Below are 17,914 nucleotides of genomic sequence, written 5' to 3' on the forward strand. Positions count from 1 at the left end.
TAGGTCCTTGGTGCCTGGTCTTTCATACCGGGCTGTAACATCCCTAAGGACAAGGGTTGTGTCTGTTGCTGTCATTGATGCATCTCCAAGAACAAGTGACTAGAATGCAGTTGATATGTTTTGAAAGCATAATGAATGTTTTTTGTGCTTTATGTTCTAACAGAGCCTTCTGAAGAAACTACTGGTGTCTGTATTCCTCTCCTTTTCCACATCTCCTTTCTCTATTTATGAGACACCCCCACCCATGGGACTTGGGCAGACAAGCTGATCCTGAACCATGTCTTCAGTGATAACAACTTCAGGCCTGAGAAAAGTCTCCTTTCAAAGTGCTTCTGTTCACAGTCCCAGGAGTAACGTCTTATTCCCCATCTAGTGTACTGTTTCATTCAGGCTTCACTCCAGAATTCACAGCAATTCAGGGATCACCTGGCTCCTGGCTGGTGTAAGAGATCTATTGGGGGTGCCTCTGGCATGGAGGAGATTGGAGTGTCTTTAGCCAGATTTTGTCCAGAAATGTCTAGTGTACTGCTTGATTGCTGCCCCCCTTATCCCACAGTGCCGTGGTGTAGGGGATTGGGAGCCTCAACCTGAATTCCCTTTTGTTTCAAAATGGAGACAAATGAAATTTTAATGGAGTGGTGAAAAAAATGCTGCCCTTGGTAAGCTGCACTCCTACCTTAGCATCTGGTTTAGAAAATGGGGGCTCTAAAAGGAGTCCCTGTCCTCTTTCCCTTGGAGGAGCCTCGCTTCGGCTCTCAGAGGAGGTAAGGGGTGTGGCTTACATCATCTGGGGTCCTTTATCCACTGCTTTGTGTCTACATAACAACAAAAGCTGTCAATAATGGCACAAAGATGGAACGCAGAAGACACTGCGACTGTCTCATGGGGAGAGTCTGTGTGAGAAAGAAGGCAAGTGGTGGTGAGAAACACACCCAAGGCATCCATCTCATTCTGCCCCCAGAGCAGTCTGGCTTGTGGTTCAGCTTCACCAGGAAAATGTCTTTGACTCTGGTTTAGGAAGGAAGCGCTGAGACAAAAGGTTTGAGGGTGGTGAGGTGGGGTGGAGGTGAGTGTATGCAGGTCTGGCAAAAATAGAGAACTAAATCCATCTATCTATAGCCCGATTGAAGGCAAACAACCATCCCTCTCTCCTCTGAAAGTGAGCAGGGGAAGAGGACGAGAGAGGCAGAGCGCAGGAGGTGGCTTCCCACGGGCAGCAGAGGGTTAACCCCTCAGGCACCCAAGGACGTCAGAGCTGGTTCTTGTCTGTGGCTTGGATTGAGAGCTTTTATCCCTTGTTATTTTTCCTGATGTCTTTGCTTTTTATTGTGTTTGGATTTCAGGATTTGGCTTGTTCTTTTTAATGTTTAATATATTTAGAGGGGAGAAAAAAAATCCATCCTAGTGAAAGCACAGGAAACCAAGCAGGCCTGAAGGTGGGGTGTTGGGAAGGGGCCCTGGGCATCCCTTGTTCAGCTGAAGAGCAGGGCAGCCACCCTTACCTGGCCCCCTCCCATCCTACATTCTCCTGAGCCCTGAACACTGCAGCCTGGGCAATGGGACTTCCTGCTTTGGAGACCTGTTCTCACCCACTAGTCTGTGATGGGGACCATCACCCATGGGTGCTCCTCTAAGATACACAGTTCTCCTGTACAGTAGTCTGAGCATCTGCTGGGCAGGGAGGCAAGGAGATCCCAGTCCCTGCACCCCTCCCTCCACTGCTGACCCACTGGGGAAGGGTATGAAGGAGGAGGACACAGTCTCTCTGAAAGTGAGAAAAAGGACGTGGAGCTGCTGCTGAGGAAGGCAGAGGAGATCGAGTTTGAGAAATGAGGGAAGAAATAATATGGGGTATTCAGCAACAATTTAGAACTTCTTAGCTGTGTATAAGATATTTATAACAGGAAATTATATATATTAGAACTTGGAGAGAGAGGGCACATTCAATCTATGGCCATATGGGTCAGAATGTTCCATAGCCAGTAGGCTCTGCCTCAGAGTGGTTGGTTTGAAGCAAAAAGCACTGAGCACTAAGGTCATGTGAGAGAAAGGTGAGGCGGTGCCTGCATATGGTATCAGGGGGCCAGGTAAATGAGATGGAGATGAGGAGACAGAGCTAGTTGAACCCCAGAATTCCAGAGATGGAGAAATGCATGAGGGTATCTATTCCTGCATGAGGGGGCCTGCTCCTCAGAGCAAGAGCAAGAATTGTGTGGGCCTACTTCCCTGAGAGGCAGGATCCCGTGGGATTGCATAGTTTGGGCCCTAGGGAGATGCCTGGGGAATGGAGAGTATTTACCTCCCAATGGAACCTTGTAACTAGGAAGCCCTGGGAAACTGCAGGAATTGCAGCAGTTGAGTTGGGGCTCAAAGGCAAGACCAAATAGCATTCACTTCCTACTCTTGTATGGAGTAACTATGACAGAGAAAGCAAACCACTGGGAATGGTCAGCTAGTGTTAAAGGTCAGAGCCAGTACACTTAGAAAAACCTGAAGACTCACCAAAAAATTGTTAGAACAAATAAATTCAGTAAAGTTACAAGATACAAATCAACCTACAAAAATCAGTGGCATTTCTATATGCCAACAGTGAACAATCTGAAAAAGATATAAGGTAATTCCATTTACAACAGCTACAAATAAAATAAAATATCTAGGAATAAACTTAACCAGAGAAGTGAAAGATCTCTACAATGAAAACTATAAAACATTGATGAAATAAATTGAATAGGACACACAAAAAACAAAAGATATTCCATATTCATGAACTGGAAGAATCAATATTGTTAAAATATCTATATTACCCAAAGCAACCTAAAGATTCATTGCAATCCTATCAAAATATCAATGACATTCTTCAAATAAATAGAAAAAATAATCCTAAAATGTGTATGGAACAACAAAAGACCTGGAATAACCAAAGCCATCTTGAGCAAAAAGAACAAAACTGGAGGAATCATGTTACCTGACTTCAAATTATACTACAAAGCTAAAGTAATCAAAACAGCATGGTACTGGCATAAAAACAGGCACATAGGGCTGGATGTGGTAGCGCACACCTGTAATCCCAGCACTTTGGGAGGCCAATGCAGGCAGATCACTGGCAGCCAGAATTTCAAGACCAGCCTGGCCAACATGGTGGAACTCTGTCTGTACTAAAAATCCAAAAAAAATTACCTGGATGTGGTGGTGCATGCCTGTAATCCCAGTTACTTGGGAGGTTGAGGCAGGAGAATGGCTTGAACCTGGGAGGGGGAGGCTGCAGTGATCCGAGATTGTGCCACTGCACTCCAGCCTGAGCAACAGAGCAAGACTCTGTCTCAACAAAACAAAACAAAAACAACCATACACATGGAACAATGGAACAGAATAGATAACCCAAAAATAATTCTATACATTTACTATCAACTCATTTTTGACAAAGGTACCAAGAACATACATTGAGGGAAAGACAATCTCTTTAATAAATAGTGCTGGGAAAACTGGAGATCCACATTCAGAAGAAAGAAACTAGACCCCTAGCTTCCACTATAACATTCACATCAAAATGGATTAAAGACTTAAATATAAGACCTGAAACTGTGAAACTACTAGAAGAAAACATTGGGGAAACACTCCAGAACATTGGTCTTGGCAAAGATTTCTTGAGTAAGAAATAAGTGAAACAAAGATGGACAAATGAGATCACGTCAAGCTAAAAAGCTTCTACACAGCAATGGAAACAATCAACGGCAACAATCAACAATCAGCAAAGGAGACAAACCACAGAATGGGAGAAAATATTTGCAAAATACCCATCTGACAAGGGATTAATAACCAGAATATATAAGGAGCTCAAACAACTCAGTAGGAAAAAAACAAATAATCCAATTTTAAAAATAGACAAAAGTTTTGAATCGATATTTCTCAAAAAAAGACATACAGATGGCCAACAGATATATGAAAACAATGCTCAAAATCACTAATCATTAGGGAATTACAAACCAAAACTACAATGAGATATATATCATTTCACCCCAGTTAAAATGGCTTTTAACCAAAAGACAGGCAATAATGAATGTTGGTGAGGATGTAGAGGAAGGGAAATCCTTGTACACTGTTGGTTGGAATGTAAATTAGTACAGCCACTATGGAGAACAGTATGGAGTTTCCTCAAAAAGCTAAAAATAGAGCTACCATATGAACCAGCAATTCAATTGCTGGGCACATATCCAAAAGATAGGAAATCAGTATATGGAAGAGATATCTGCATTCCTGTGTTTATTGCAGCCACTATTCACAATAGCTATTGTGACATGGAAGCAACCTAAGTGTCCATCAACAGATGAATGGATAAAGAAAATGGGGAACATATAAACATTGAAATAGTACTCAGCCATAAAAGGAATGAAATCCTGTCATTTGCAACAACGGGGATGGAACTGGAACACGTTAAGTGAGAAGCCAGGCACAGAAAAACAAATATCACATGTTCTCACTCATATGTGGGAGATTAAAAAAAAAAAAATTGAACTCATGGAGATGGAGAGTGGAATGATGGCTGCCCAGAGGCTGCGAAGGGTAGTAGGGAATAGATGATAAAGTGGAGATGGCTTATGGGTACAAAAATACAGTTAGATAGAATGAATACAATCTAGTATTTGGAAGCACCATAGGATAATTAAAGTCAACAATAATTTATTATGTTTTAAAAATTATCTAACAGAGTGGAATTGGAATGTTCCTAACACAAAGAAGTAATAAGGGCTTGGGGTGATGAATACCCCATTTACCCTAATTTCATCATTAAATGTTGTATGCCTGTATCACGTGCACCCCATAAATATATACAACTATTTTGTACTCACAATAATTTTTAAAAAATCAGAGCTGGGTCTTCTGAACAAAGACTTCCATGATAACAAATGAACTTTCTACCAGGAAAAGAGTACATCCTGAGGGGGAAGTAGGGATAGTTCATGGTTACCAAAAAAACTAGAAAGAATGAATAAGACCTACTATTTGATAGCACAATAGGGTGACTGCAGTCAATAATAACTTAATTGTATATTTTTAAATAACTCAAAGAATGTAATTGGATTGTTTGTAACTCAAAGGAAAAATGTTTGAGGGGATGGATACCCCATTCTCCATGATGTGCTTATTTCACATTACATCCCTGTATCAAAACATCTCATGAACCCTATTAATAAATACACCTAGTATGTAACCAGAAAATAAAAATAAAAAGAATAATAATAATAAATATTTTTAAAAAGAGTACATCTGAAGGGGAACATGACAATGATGTTTGGAAGGAAAATCTTTCACCTGATCAATGTAACTAAAAACTGAAATTTGAGAGAAAGCGGGAAGGATGAATACTTATCTTCTGTGATAATTGGATATTGTTGAAAACAAGCCTGGCATCCCAGAAAATTAGAAACAGCAACGTTCCCAATTAATAACAATATTTCTGCGGTCTTAGTGTGGGGCTGGACACCTTTACTTTCTCCTCTGGATCTCTGGGCCATCTACTCACTGGGTCTGCCCCAGACCCTGGAGGCTGATTCTTATGGATCCATCAAAGGGCTCTCAGGCCTTCTGGCTTCAGTGAGGTTCAACCAATCAGAGTCAACCAGCAGGAGACTGGAAAGTGGGAGGAGAGTGAAGTCAGAATATTTATTTTCTGGCTCCCTCCCAGCTGGGTCTCCTTATGCTGGCTGCATCCCTCTTCTGAGACCACAGCTCCTGTCATGCTGGGCTCTGCTGTGGCAACTCTTCTCAGTCTGGTGTCTACCCCTCTTCTTCCACCTTCGGTGTCGGCATAGTAACAGATACCACTGTTGCTAGCTCCATCCCTTGCTGGTTTCCCTTAACCCTGACCACACAACTTAACCAGTTCCTTTATTAAACTCTCTGCAATTACCCATCTGAGAGTGCTGTCTGCTTCCCCTGGACCCTGACCAATACAATAATCTAATAAATGATATAAAGTTGAAATTGTAACATGAGGCTGGTAGGAGTGCAAAGTCTTCACCAAGACTTGGTTGGATGAGACTTTTGACAAGAATTCTATGGTGGTAGGAATTCCCTTCATGCAAATAAATTGGTGTCATTGCAGTGGGCCAAAAAGTAAAACTCAGTTCATTCATTTATTTAAATAAATATTTATTGAGTCTCTGCTATATGCCACGCACACTACAGTAGGGACTGGGGAATCACTGGGGGGCAAAACGGAAAAGGCTTCAACCCTTATGGTATTTTCAGTCTGGTGAGAGAGAAAAGCATTAATCACATGATCATGAATATAAATATATATGTAGAAACTATGACAAATCCTTGGTGAGATAACAAGTTTCTCTGAGAGCATCTAATAAGAGGCTAACAAAGGGTCAGAGAAAGCTGCTTTGACAAACTGTCAGTTGAGCTTAGCCAGGCAGAGGGCAGGGGAGGCAGAGCAAAGATCTTGTAAGCAGAGGGATGAGCACATCCAAATTCTGAGGCTGGGAGGGTCTTACAGCATCCAGTGAATCTAAGAGAGGCTTCTACAAGTTGAAATTTGGTTTTAAGTGCAATAGGGAGGCATTGCTGAGTTTTGAGCAGGAGAATAGCATGATTTAATGTAACGAAAGTTGGTGGAGGCACCATGGGGCATACTGGTGGGGAAGAAAAGAGAAACAAGGGATGTTGCTCTGGGAGGTCCCAACTCCTGGCCTGGCTTCCAGTGTTGTGCTGCTGTCCTTTCCAGAAAATCTTGAATCTAGCTGAGGGACAAGAGGCCACCTGGGCTCATTGGCACAGCCATTGGGTGCCCTGTTCTGTCATAAACATTGTAGTGGATTTAATTATTGGCCTGATATGCTTTTTCAGAAAGACGAGAAAGCAGGAGGGGACCTGTTACTTGGGACCCAACTCTGATGAACAAGGGAGAAACTGGTGAAGTGGAAGTATCTGGAAGAAAAGGGGAAGTTCTAGGGAGAAAGGGACTTATGAGCTTGTGGTGCATTTGCGCATGCGTGTTTGTGCATGTGTGCATGTGGTGTGTGTGTGTGTGAGAGAGAGAAAGAGAAGTAGAAAGAGACAGATGCAGAGAGAGAAACAGAGAGATATGCTAGAAAAGCAAAGCTTGCAGAGTTCAGAAAGAAAATAGGAGTTACTAATTTCTGGCTAGTGATTCAAAGAAAGAAAGTGACTTCCAGGCACAGGAATCATTACTGTATGAGTTTGCTAGGGCTGTCATAACAAGGTGCCAAAAACTGGGTGTCTTAAACAATATATAGTTATTGACTCACAGTTCTGGAACCTGCAAGTCTGAAATCAAGCTGTAGGCAGGGTTGGCTCTTTCTGAGGGCTAGCAGGGCAGGGTCTGTTGAACTCATCTCTCCTTGGTGTATAGGTGGCTGCCTTCTTGCCTTCTCGCTGCCTTCTCGCTGTGTCTCCCTGTTGTCTTGCCTCTATGCATGGGCTTGTGGGCACATGCATGTCTGTCTCTGTGTCTACATTTTCCTTTTTTTTTGAAAACTAAGGACACTAATCATATTGGATTAGGGCCCATCCTAATGGTTTCACTTTAACTTGATTACCTCTGCAAAAATCCTAGTTCCAAATAAGATCACATTCTGAGTGAGGTCCTGGGGGCTAGGACTTGAACTTATCTGTTTTTAGGAGGTACAATCTCACCCATAACAGCTAGCAAATGAAATCCAAGTAGAACTTAACCTATTCCTCCATCAAACGCGCACCAAGTGCCTATTCTGTACCAGGCACACTGTAAATGTGGTTTTGGCCCTGAAGGAACACTGGACTTGTGGTAGAATACTGATATGCAAAAGCACGTAATGCAGGTTAACAAGTGCTATGATAAGTCTTTCTACCTCTATGACACAGTAATATATGAAAGCTTAATGTAAAATTAGAGCTAAGTTCAAGTATACAAAACAGTGGTGGCACAAAGAAAGGGTGGTCAGCTCTACTCAAGGGAGTCATGTACTGAATCTCCAAGATGACAAAGGAGCAACCCAGGCAAAGAAATGGAAGACAGTTCCATCAGGAGGAAAATCCATGGAGTGGGCGAATGTGTCATGTTCTTGTGGGTAAAGGTAGAACTTCAGGGTCAGTGCAGAGAGATGAGGTAAGAGAAGCCAGATCACGAAGCACCTTGTGTTTGGGACTAGGAATGTGAACTTTATCCTGGAAGTCTTGCCAGATGTGTATGGGGGTGGGTAGTGTAGATCATCTAGGTAGCAGGATTGAAGGAAGGGAGTGATGTGATCAGATTTGACTTCTGTGTGGAGAATGGATTGAGGGGGTTGCGAAGGGACTTAGAGAAGCTAGTGAGTGGGCAGAAGCAGAGTACAGAGAGAGAACAGAGGGTTGGACCAGGACAGTAGGGACAGAGAATAGAGAAACTATTGGAGAGTATTAGTGATATAACTGAAATCTGTTAGTGACAATGTAGTTATGAAGGACAAGGAAACGGGAAACTTAGGATGACTCCTGGCTATCTGGTTTGAGGGCCTGTGTGGACAGTGGTGCCATTCACAAGAAAAGTGCTTACGGAGGAAGAGTAGATATTGGGGGAAGAGGAATTCTGATGTGGACATGTTGAGATTGAGATGTCTGTGGGAGATCTAGGTAGAAACACATGTCAAAAGTTATTAGGCTTAGAGAGTTGTTAGATATACAGTCTGGAAGTCAGGGCAGAGATGTGTACCTGGGAGTTGTCAGTAGTTGAAGTCATGGAGTTGGATGAGGTTGCCTAGGGTGAACCATTAGAGTGGAAAAACCATGTAGGGCTCAGGAAGAAAGCCTTGAGGAAAAGTGCATTCCTTGAGGAAAAGTTCAAGTGGGATAAGGAGCCTCCAAAGGATATAGAGTAGGGTGTCCCATCTTTTGACTTTGTGGGCCATATTGGAAGAAGAATAATCGTCTCAGTTCACACATAAAATACACTAACACTAGTGACAGCTGATGACCTAAAAAAAAAAAAAACCCAAAATCTCATAATGTTTTAAGAAATGTTCTGGGACGCATTCAAAGCCGTCCTGGGCTGCATGCAGCCCATAGGCTATGGCTTGGACAGAGACCAACCAGATGATTCTGGAGAATGGCTTGGGGAATGTGTTGTCATGATGGTTTTGGAGGAGAGAGGCAATGCTGTCCAGCGATCCAGAGAGATCAGGTAAGGAAAGAGATGAAAAGAATCCTTTGGATTTGGCCATGAGGTGGTCATTGGTTACTTCACTGAGGTCAATTTCAGTGGAAGGAGGGCAACAAAGATTAAATTGCAAGGACAGAGGAGTGAATGGACGGGGAGGAAGTGGAGATGGATAGTATAGATGATTCTTGTGGAAAGGTTGGCAGTGACCCTAGCTAGAGGGAAGCAAAAGATTTAGAGTTTTTTTTGCTTTTGTTTTTGTTTTTCATGAGAAAGGCTTGGTGGTGTTCTATAAATGGATGAACAGAATAACTAGAGTGAGAAGTTCAAGAAACGGGAAAAGGGGAAGATTTGTGGAGATGGAAAAAGATGGGATCCACAGCAGAGATGGATGAGTTACTCTTGTAAGAAACAGTTGGATGGGTTACTCTTGTAGGAAAGATATAGAAGAGGAGGTGGGGGTGAGTCCAGAGACCTTACATGGATAGGCAGAAAGTTGAGAAGTTTCTAAATAATCTTGTCTATGTTTTGCCCATAAAATGCAAGTAGTGAGTTCATCTCTGGGAAGTAAGATGAGAAATGGTTGGATAGTAAAGAAGAAAATTGATGGGGAGGAAAAAAACTTGAAAGGGAGATATATTAGAGTTCAGTTGCAAATAAGAGTCCATTCTAGCTATTATATGCAGAAGAGGACTTAATACAGTGAATTGGGTGCTTACAAAATCATTAGAAGAGCTAGAGGGCCAAACTCTAAACTGAGACTCTAGGAATGAATCCAGAACATCTCATCCCTGATCCCCCAGAGGAGGTGCTGCCTCTACGACAGTCAAGACACTGAAGAGTCTGGAAGTCACTACTGCAACTGTTGAATCTGGGAACATTCTCATGAGCTGTGTTATGGGAATCAGGAAGCTGTGACTGCAACTTTTGGATACAGAGGGAGGGTTTCAAATTCAAGTCTCTCCAGGTGTTTCTCATTGGCAGACCTAAGTAACAATTTAAACTCTATCTGCAAAGAACTCTGGGAAGTTTTTAGATTTTTTGAATCTCTGCAGTATAAGAATACACAGTTTTATTTCCATACTTAAATTCTAATAAAGCAACAACACCAGTAGCAACATGCTCCTACTTAATGTAACTATCCTTTGTTACAAACATCCTCCCTTCCATGCAAGCATGTGTTCATCCATTCATTAATAGTAGGTGCCAGAAGGGGTGTTTATATGGATAGTAAATAGACAAGATCTGGAATAGCAGCAACCATTGAAATTACCATCGAATTATTCTTACATAACCTTCCATCATTCTCCAAGTTCAAGATACATCTGCACAAGCCAAAGAGGTAAGTTAAATAAGAATATGATAGGTATCACTAGGGATTTTCTGGTAAACTGGCTCTTAGAAAAGGAAAAAATATATACCCTGACGTGTAGTACTGTTTGCCAATTGCCATGGTATAAATACTCCCACCATGGCTGATGCCGAACTACCAACATGACATCACTGAAAATGAAGTTGTGAGGCAGTGTTAAAAATCTCATGGTAACTATTCTCATGAATAAGCGATAACAACGACAAAAATTCTCATGAGCCTGTACTAGCTGATTCCAGCCTACTGATGGGTCACCAACCTTGCATTTTTCAAGTCTTCTGTAGTGGCACTAATCTCTGTTATTCTCCTAGAAATGTGACATTGGTTTTGATTTACTGCTTTGTTGGGAAGAAGATTCACTAGGATTTTCGCTTGGTCCTTCCTATCTTGACAGTCTTTAATCAATAGGTCAGGAAGTCAGTATGGAGAACCTGCCTATTGCTGAGTATATATATTCCAACTCTACATTCAGGACCTGGAGAGATAACTACAGATGGGTATGAATCTATTTGGCCCACTGTGAAATGGTTTGGGCCAAAATGCCATTTGTTTCCTGACTCCCATTAATTCCCACTCATCCCATGAGCAGGGACTAGCATCAGCTCAAAGCCAGTAATAAGCCCTGAAAAGTGTGGTATTTCTCTTTTCTCAGTGCAAAGTCACTCTCCTAAATGACCACAGTTCCCTTGGGGGAAAATTGGGAGGAAGATTTACAATATAAATTTGCACTGTCATATGCTACAGAGTACACAGTATTTCTAGTCACCTGATTTTAGTGTGGGAATTTAGTGAAAAGTTATGACCCCCTGATTCTACAATCAAATAGGACCTTAATGCCTACCCTGTATATTTTAGTCCTTGGTCTCCACGGTCAATTAGCCACCAGCACAGTTCTCTGTGTGTCAGTCTATTCTGACTACTGCTCTGGCCCTGCTGCCTTGAATGTCCACTTCACTTGTGGTCTCTGCGTGTTACTACGCAGTCAATGCTGGGATCTCATTATCCCCACTAAGCTTCAGGAACACATGCAATGGCAGTATTTCCATCATCCCCAGCATATATGCTATTTTGCAACTTAGCACCTTTGAAGGAGGCTGGTACTCTCCTCATCAAAGTATTTGTCTCTGTCTAGATAAAGGGGGAGTCCTCTGGTCTCTCCCAGGAAATATACAGATGTAACTTGTTTTGTTGTGCTTTGCTTTATTTCACTTTGCAGACACTGTGCTTCTACAAATGGAATGTTTGTGTCAACCCTGTGTCGAGTAAGTCTGTCAGCAACATTTTTCCAACAGCGTGTGCTCACTTCATGTCTCTGTGAGACATTTTGGTAATTCTCCCAATATTTCAAACTTTTCATTATTATTATGTCTGTTATGGTGATCTGTGATCAGTGAGCTTTCATAGTACTGTTGTAATTGTTTTGGGGCACCATGAACTGTGCCCATATAAGATGAAGAACTTATTCAATAAGTGTTGTGTGTGTTCTGATTGCTTCATCAATTGGCCATATCTCTCCCTCTCTTCTGGTCTCCCTATTCCCTATTCCCTGAGACACAACACAATTGAAATTTGGCCAGGTAATAAACCTACAATGGCCTCTAAGTATTCAAGTGAAGAACACTTGCATATCTCTTCCTTTAAATCAAAAGCTAGAAATAATTAAGCTTAGTGAGGAAGGCATGTTGAAGCCAAGATAGGCCAAAAGCCAGGCTTCTTGTACCAGTTAGCTGAGTTGTGAATGTAAACGAAAAGCTTTTGAAGGAAATTTAAAGTTCTACTCCAGTTAACACACAAACGATGGGAAAGTGAAACAGCCTTATTGCTGACATGGAGAAAGTTCTAGTGGCCTGCATAGACAATCAACCCAGCCACACAATTCCCTTAAGGCAAAACCTAATCCAGAGCAAGGCTCTCACTCTCTTCAACTGTCTGAAGGCAGAGAGAGGTAAGGAAGTTGCAGAAGAAATGTTGGAAGCTAGCAGTGGTTGGTTCATGAGGTTTAAGGAAAAAAGCTGTCTTCATAACATAAAAGTGAAGGGTTCGACAGCGAGTGATGATGCCAAACTGCAGAAGCTCTGAAGCTCTGAAGCCAGGCATTGACTCCTTCTCTCTAGCTGTGAAACCCTGACATGGTTTGGATTTGTGTCCCTGCCCAAATCTCATGTCAAATTTTAATCCCCATTGTTGGAGGAGGGACCTGGTGGAAGGTGACTGGATCATGGGGATGGTTTAGAAACTGCAGCAGGCTATCCAGAAGATCTAGCTAAGATCATGCATGAAAGTGGCTACACTAAACAACAGATTTTCAATGGGGATGAAGCAGCCTTCTATTAGAGGAAGATGCTATCTAGAGGCTTGTGTTAATCCATTCTGGCACTGCTATAAAGACATATCTAAAACTGGATAATTTGTGAAGAAAATAAATTTGACTCATCGTCCCACAGACTGTGCAGGAAGCATGACTGAGGAAGCTTCAGGAAACTTAAAATCATGGTGGAAGGCAAAGAGGAAGCAGGCAAAACTTAAATGGTGGGAGCAAGAGGAAGAGAGAAAAGGGGGAGGTGCTACACACTCTAGACAAGCAGATCTCTGGAGAATTCTGTCATGAGACAGCACTAGGGGGACAGTGCTAAACCATCAGAAACCATCCTGGACTATTATGGAGTCCAGGTTTCAGTTTATCTACTAAAGTAACAATAGAACTTGTATTACATTATTGAGTGTGTACGTCAGCTCCAGCATCTCTGGTAAGCAAACCATACTGATAAATTTAGCCAGAATTAAAATTATGCTCTTCTCTCCCTACCCAAGCATGGTTAGGACATATTCCTATGCCTATTCTCCAGGTTTTTAATTGGGATATAAATTTGCATGTTTTGTCATGTAAGCATTGCCTGGGTACAACTTTACAATTGGCTCCCTGTGCACAGAGATTGTTTCTAGTCATGGGTCTGGAGGATGTGTGAAGCAGTGGGGGTGGAGAATAGTCATAGAGTCTTCCACCAGGAAGCAGGACCATCCTCATCAGGTAAGATAAGAGGAATTGTTTCTACTGGTAAGAGAGCTTGGTAGAGTTAAGGGTTAAGGGTCTTCAAAATTAACTGAGTTCCCCTAAATGTCACCATTCTAATCTTTTGGAATGGTCTTTCCTAATCATTGCCCTAATTTTCACATATGAAATCTGGTGAGACTATGAATTCAATCTATGTTGTAAATCGGCAACCTATAAGATAAGAATCTGTGTCTAATTTTCAGCTACATCAATTTAATAGCTCTAAGAGATAAGATATTTTTTGGGGACAACCATAAAATGTTTCTTTTAGGACAATTATAGGAAACTCCTGCATCTCTGGCTGTATTTTGAGCCATGAATTTAGAACCCTGAGCTTTTTATTATATTACTTTAGACTCTCCTGGATGGTTAGAAGCAGCTACGCTACCTCATAGACCTCATATTCTTCATGACTATTGAACTCTGCTATGGCCTTTGCCATTTGATCTGCCAAAGCCATTTCTCTCTTTTTTAAAATTTAATTACTTTTTATTGAAAACTGCACTGAACACTAAATGTCTGCCTTTACAATAAAGAAATACAGTAATGGTAACTCACACTAAAACAAAACATACTCCTGTTAGCCATTATTTTTCTGTTTGGGACAATTTTAAAGTTTTTCTTTTGTCACAAAAACAGAATTGTACCTGCACAAAGGCTCCAAATAGGCCATCTTTTTAAACAGGCAATGATTCACAAAAGATTATGAATAGAACATGTAACTAGTTGAAACAAATCTCATAGGATTTGTTAAAATAAGTCACATCTAATACATCTGAAGTGTTCTCGTATAACATATCACATGAAGAAAAGAATACTTTATCAAAGTTGAAAAAAGTGGGTTTGTTCATTATTATTCTTGAACTCTTTTAGTTCAAGACTTTCCACTCAATAAAATAGCAGAGGATCTGAAACTGAGAAAACACATTTGAGTACAAATAGCTTGTGAAACTTAATATTTGTTTTTCATCATCAGAGGGTTTTACTAAACTTACGACCAACTTGCCTGCTCAGTATGCAGTTCAGATGTGAGAGACTTTTCTCTCTACAGGAGCCTGTACTGTCTTCAGTCCTACGCATGCAGGAGCGTACCACAGGCAAAGAGCTTTCTCCCCACTTTGTAGTAATGTGATCTTCCTATTAGCAAGAAGAGGTAACCAGCCCCTGTAGAATGAAAGAACTAGAGTCACAGGATGAGGATTTCCTCTTAATATTTTTTATTTTGATGTTTGAACTCCTGATGCAACATTCTAGAGCAGGGTGTTCAGGACCTGCTCTACCCAAGGGACTGATAAAGGAAAACGCTCTACTTATTCTTTGTGATTTGATGCATAGATGAAAAATTTAACACACAATAACAGAAGTTGATCGTTAATAAATCACATCCTCATCTTTCAGCGCTTCTGTAATCAGAAGACATCTTCAGCTTTCCAGCTCTTGCAGTTTTAACACTGCAACATCAACGATGCATATGTCCAGAATCAGTTAAAAAGACCATCAGATTCTTTTTCTCTTAGTTCATCTATGTTTCACTGTCTCTTGGTCCCATATGCATCTGAATGATTACTTTTCAGCATTGTCTGCTATTCCTCCTTGGGGTGCTCTCGATTGTCCCCGTGTTTTGTGGGCTGGTTGGGAGAGGGCGCTTGGGAAGGATGTGCCACTGTTGGGAGGTTGTGAATCACTGGGATGCCTCCAGGGATGATCCCTTCCATGGCTGCAGGAAGTCCGCCTGGAGCCACACTCAGGATGCCTGGCGGATATCTGTATGTGGCACCATTTAGCTCAGGATGAATTGTTTGCCAGTCTACTGACCAAGGAGCTGATGTGACAAAGAATTCCTTGTTCACACAGTTTCTTAAGCTTTCTGGGATGCGAACTTTGATGGCTTGGTGGATCTCAGTGGCAGCCGCCTCCCTCATCTCCAGCGACGCCTGCTCGTTATACCAGGCAGTGTGAGGAATGCAGATGAGATTTGGGGCATCTTTCAATGGACCCTGAACAAAGTTGTCCCTCCTATCCTGCCCTCCTTGAGGGTCTGTGCTAAGGCTTTCTCGCCCACCAGGCCACCACGGGCTGCGTTCACAAAGAATGCTCCCTGCCTCATCTGCTTTATAGTAAAGTCGTTGATGAGGTGGTGGTTCTGTTCATTGAGATTGTAGTGCAAGGAGACGCAGTCACTCTGACACAGCAATTCCTGCAGGGTGTAGACCCTCTGAATGCCCAGGGACCATTCTATCTCATCCTGCAAGTAGGGGTCATACAATATGACTCTGAATCCAAAGGCCTTGGCTTGAACTGCTACCGCCTGCCCCGTGCAACCAAAGCTCATGAGACCCACAGCGTCTACCCACGGATGCGGACCGCTCCTGAGGCCACGTCGTGGATCTGCTCCATGCTTTGAACTCACGTGCCTTCCCGCAGTGCCTGGCACACCCACGTGTTCCTCCGGTACAGATTGAGGATGTGGCAGACGGTGGAGTCGGCCTTCTCTTCCACGGCTCTGGACGAGATGTTGCACACAGCAATTCCAAGCTCGCCGCAGTCTTGATGTCCACGTTGTCTTTGCCACTGCCTATCCGCACAATGACTCTCAGGGCCTTGAACTTTTCCAGTCCTTCCTGGTGAGGGTGATGGTGTGGTACATCATGGTGCCCACAGCTTCATTTAAATCTGTCTCGTGGATTTCCTGTGAGGACTGCGCGTCACAGAAGGCCATGGTGGCCAGGTTCTTAGGCCGCGGTGCAATCTCCGCCGCGCAGCAGCACCACCAGGGGTGGGAGTGCCGGGGTCCATTCATGATACCTTCACAAATTCTGTCCAATCGCTGTCTCTTGACTTTGTGCTTATCCACAAGTGCCATTCTTTATGGAACTTTGCAATTATTAGATCAAAAGGCAAAGCAGTCCTCTGAGAACTTATGGGAACTCGCAGGAGTCTGAGTGCATGATACCACTATGAATCCATTCGCTTGCAACGCAGTCTGCATCGCGCAGTCAGTCAACGAACCTCACCACTACCCCAGGTCTGGAGTGCCGTAGTCCACAATACCAGGGGGTAGAGGCAGCTCCGGCCCGGGGGAGCCAGGTTCCTGCCCCTGCTCTGAGCCTGGGAAGCAAGCTGGGGGCCCACCCAGGGGGTCCGTGTGGTCTTGAGGCTCCTCCCCTGCTGGGGGCCCCACGGACCGGAGAGGTGCTGGGCACCCGCTGGCGTGAAGCGGCATCTGGCTGGACCTGCCACTCCAGTCGGAGCTGGCCCACTCAGCCCATTTCTTTAAAAATACTACTCTATTCTATGTGACCACAGATGATACATTAGGACAAAAACTGCTCTATGAAGAGAGAATAAGAAAAGAACTCTAAGAAGAAGTATGGTAGCAAAGGAAATCAGATAACTAGATGGCATAATTAACAAAGGACTTTGATATGGTTTGGCTGTGTCCCCACCTAAATCTCAACTTGAACTGTAGTTCCCATAATCCCCACGTGTGGTAGGAGGGACCCAGTGGGAGGTAATTTAATCATGGGGGTGGTTACCCTCCATGCTGTTCCCCCTGATAGGAGTTCTCATGAGATCGGAGGGTTTTACTGTGGGGCTTTGACGCGTTTTGCTCAGCACTTCTCCCTCTTGCTGCCATGTGAAGAAGAACATGTTTGCTACCCCTTCCACCATGATTGTAAGTTTCCTGAGGCCTCTCCAGCCATGCTGAACTGTGAGTCAACTAAATCTCTTTTCTTTATGAGTTACCTAGTCTTGCATATTTCCTCATAGCAGTGTGAGAATGGACTAATACAGATTTTTATAATAGAGATCTTTGTAGGCTAAGAAGGCAGTCTAGTGGAGGAGTTGCAAAGATGACTACTAATGAGACAGGAGGAGCAAATTCTTAGAGGGGCTCTAACTTCAAACAGGAAGAAGGGTTCAAATGCAGTAATGATGCTGGGGAATGATCTGGGGACTGGATGGAAAAATATCATGAAATCAGAGAATGAGCTCCAATGACTGGATAGATGGGGAAATGAAAGCTGGGTCACTGTATAGGATATTGGAATATCAGGAGTCTGAGATCTCAGGGTCAGAGCAGCCCTGAAGGATGACAAGGTCCAGGTGTGGCCTCACCTCTGGCTGGCTGAAGTGCTGAGGTGATCTGAGAACTGTAAGCTGATAAGATATCAGCCTGGATGTGGAAAGGTGAGAGCAAGGCAAAGTGTGGGGATGGACCTCATGAGTGATCTGATGTGCACAGTCTGGAGGAAGGTTGGGGTTGGAAGGAATCCTGTGGGCTGACAGACAACACAGAGGAATGAGGGTGGGTGGATGGGACATCAGAGGATGAACTGGTTTTATGAGG

The 17,914-nt window shown here is 43.0% G+C and overlaps 1 pseudogene; it reads right to left on the reverse strand.

The window, feature by feature from the left end:
• Window positions 1-15,091: 15,091 nt before the first annotated feature.
• LOC126935995 (C-terminal-binding protein 2-like) lies at window positions 15,092-16,426 on the reverse strand (annotated as a pseudogene).
• Between the last annotated feature and the right edge of the window lie 1,488 nt (window positions 16,427-17,914).

Source organism: Macaca thibetana, chromosome 14, assembly GCF_024542745.1.
Source record: "Macaca thibetana thibetana isolate TM-01 chromosome 14, ASM2454274v1, whole genome shotgun sequence".
Classification (NCBI taxonomy): Eukaryota; Metazoa; Chordata; class Mammalia; order Primates; family Cercopithecidae; genus Macaca; species Macaca thibetana.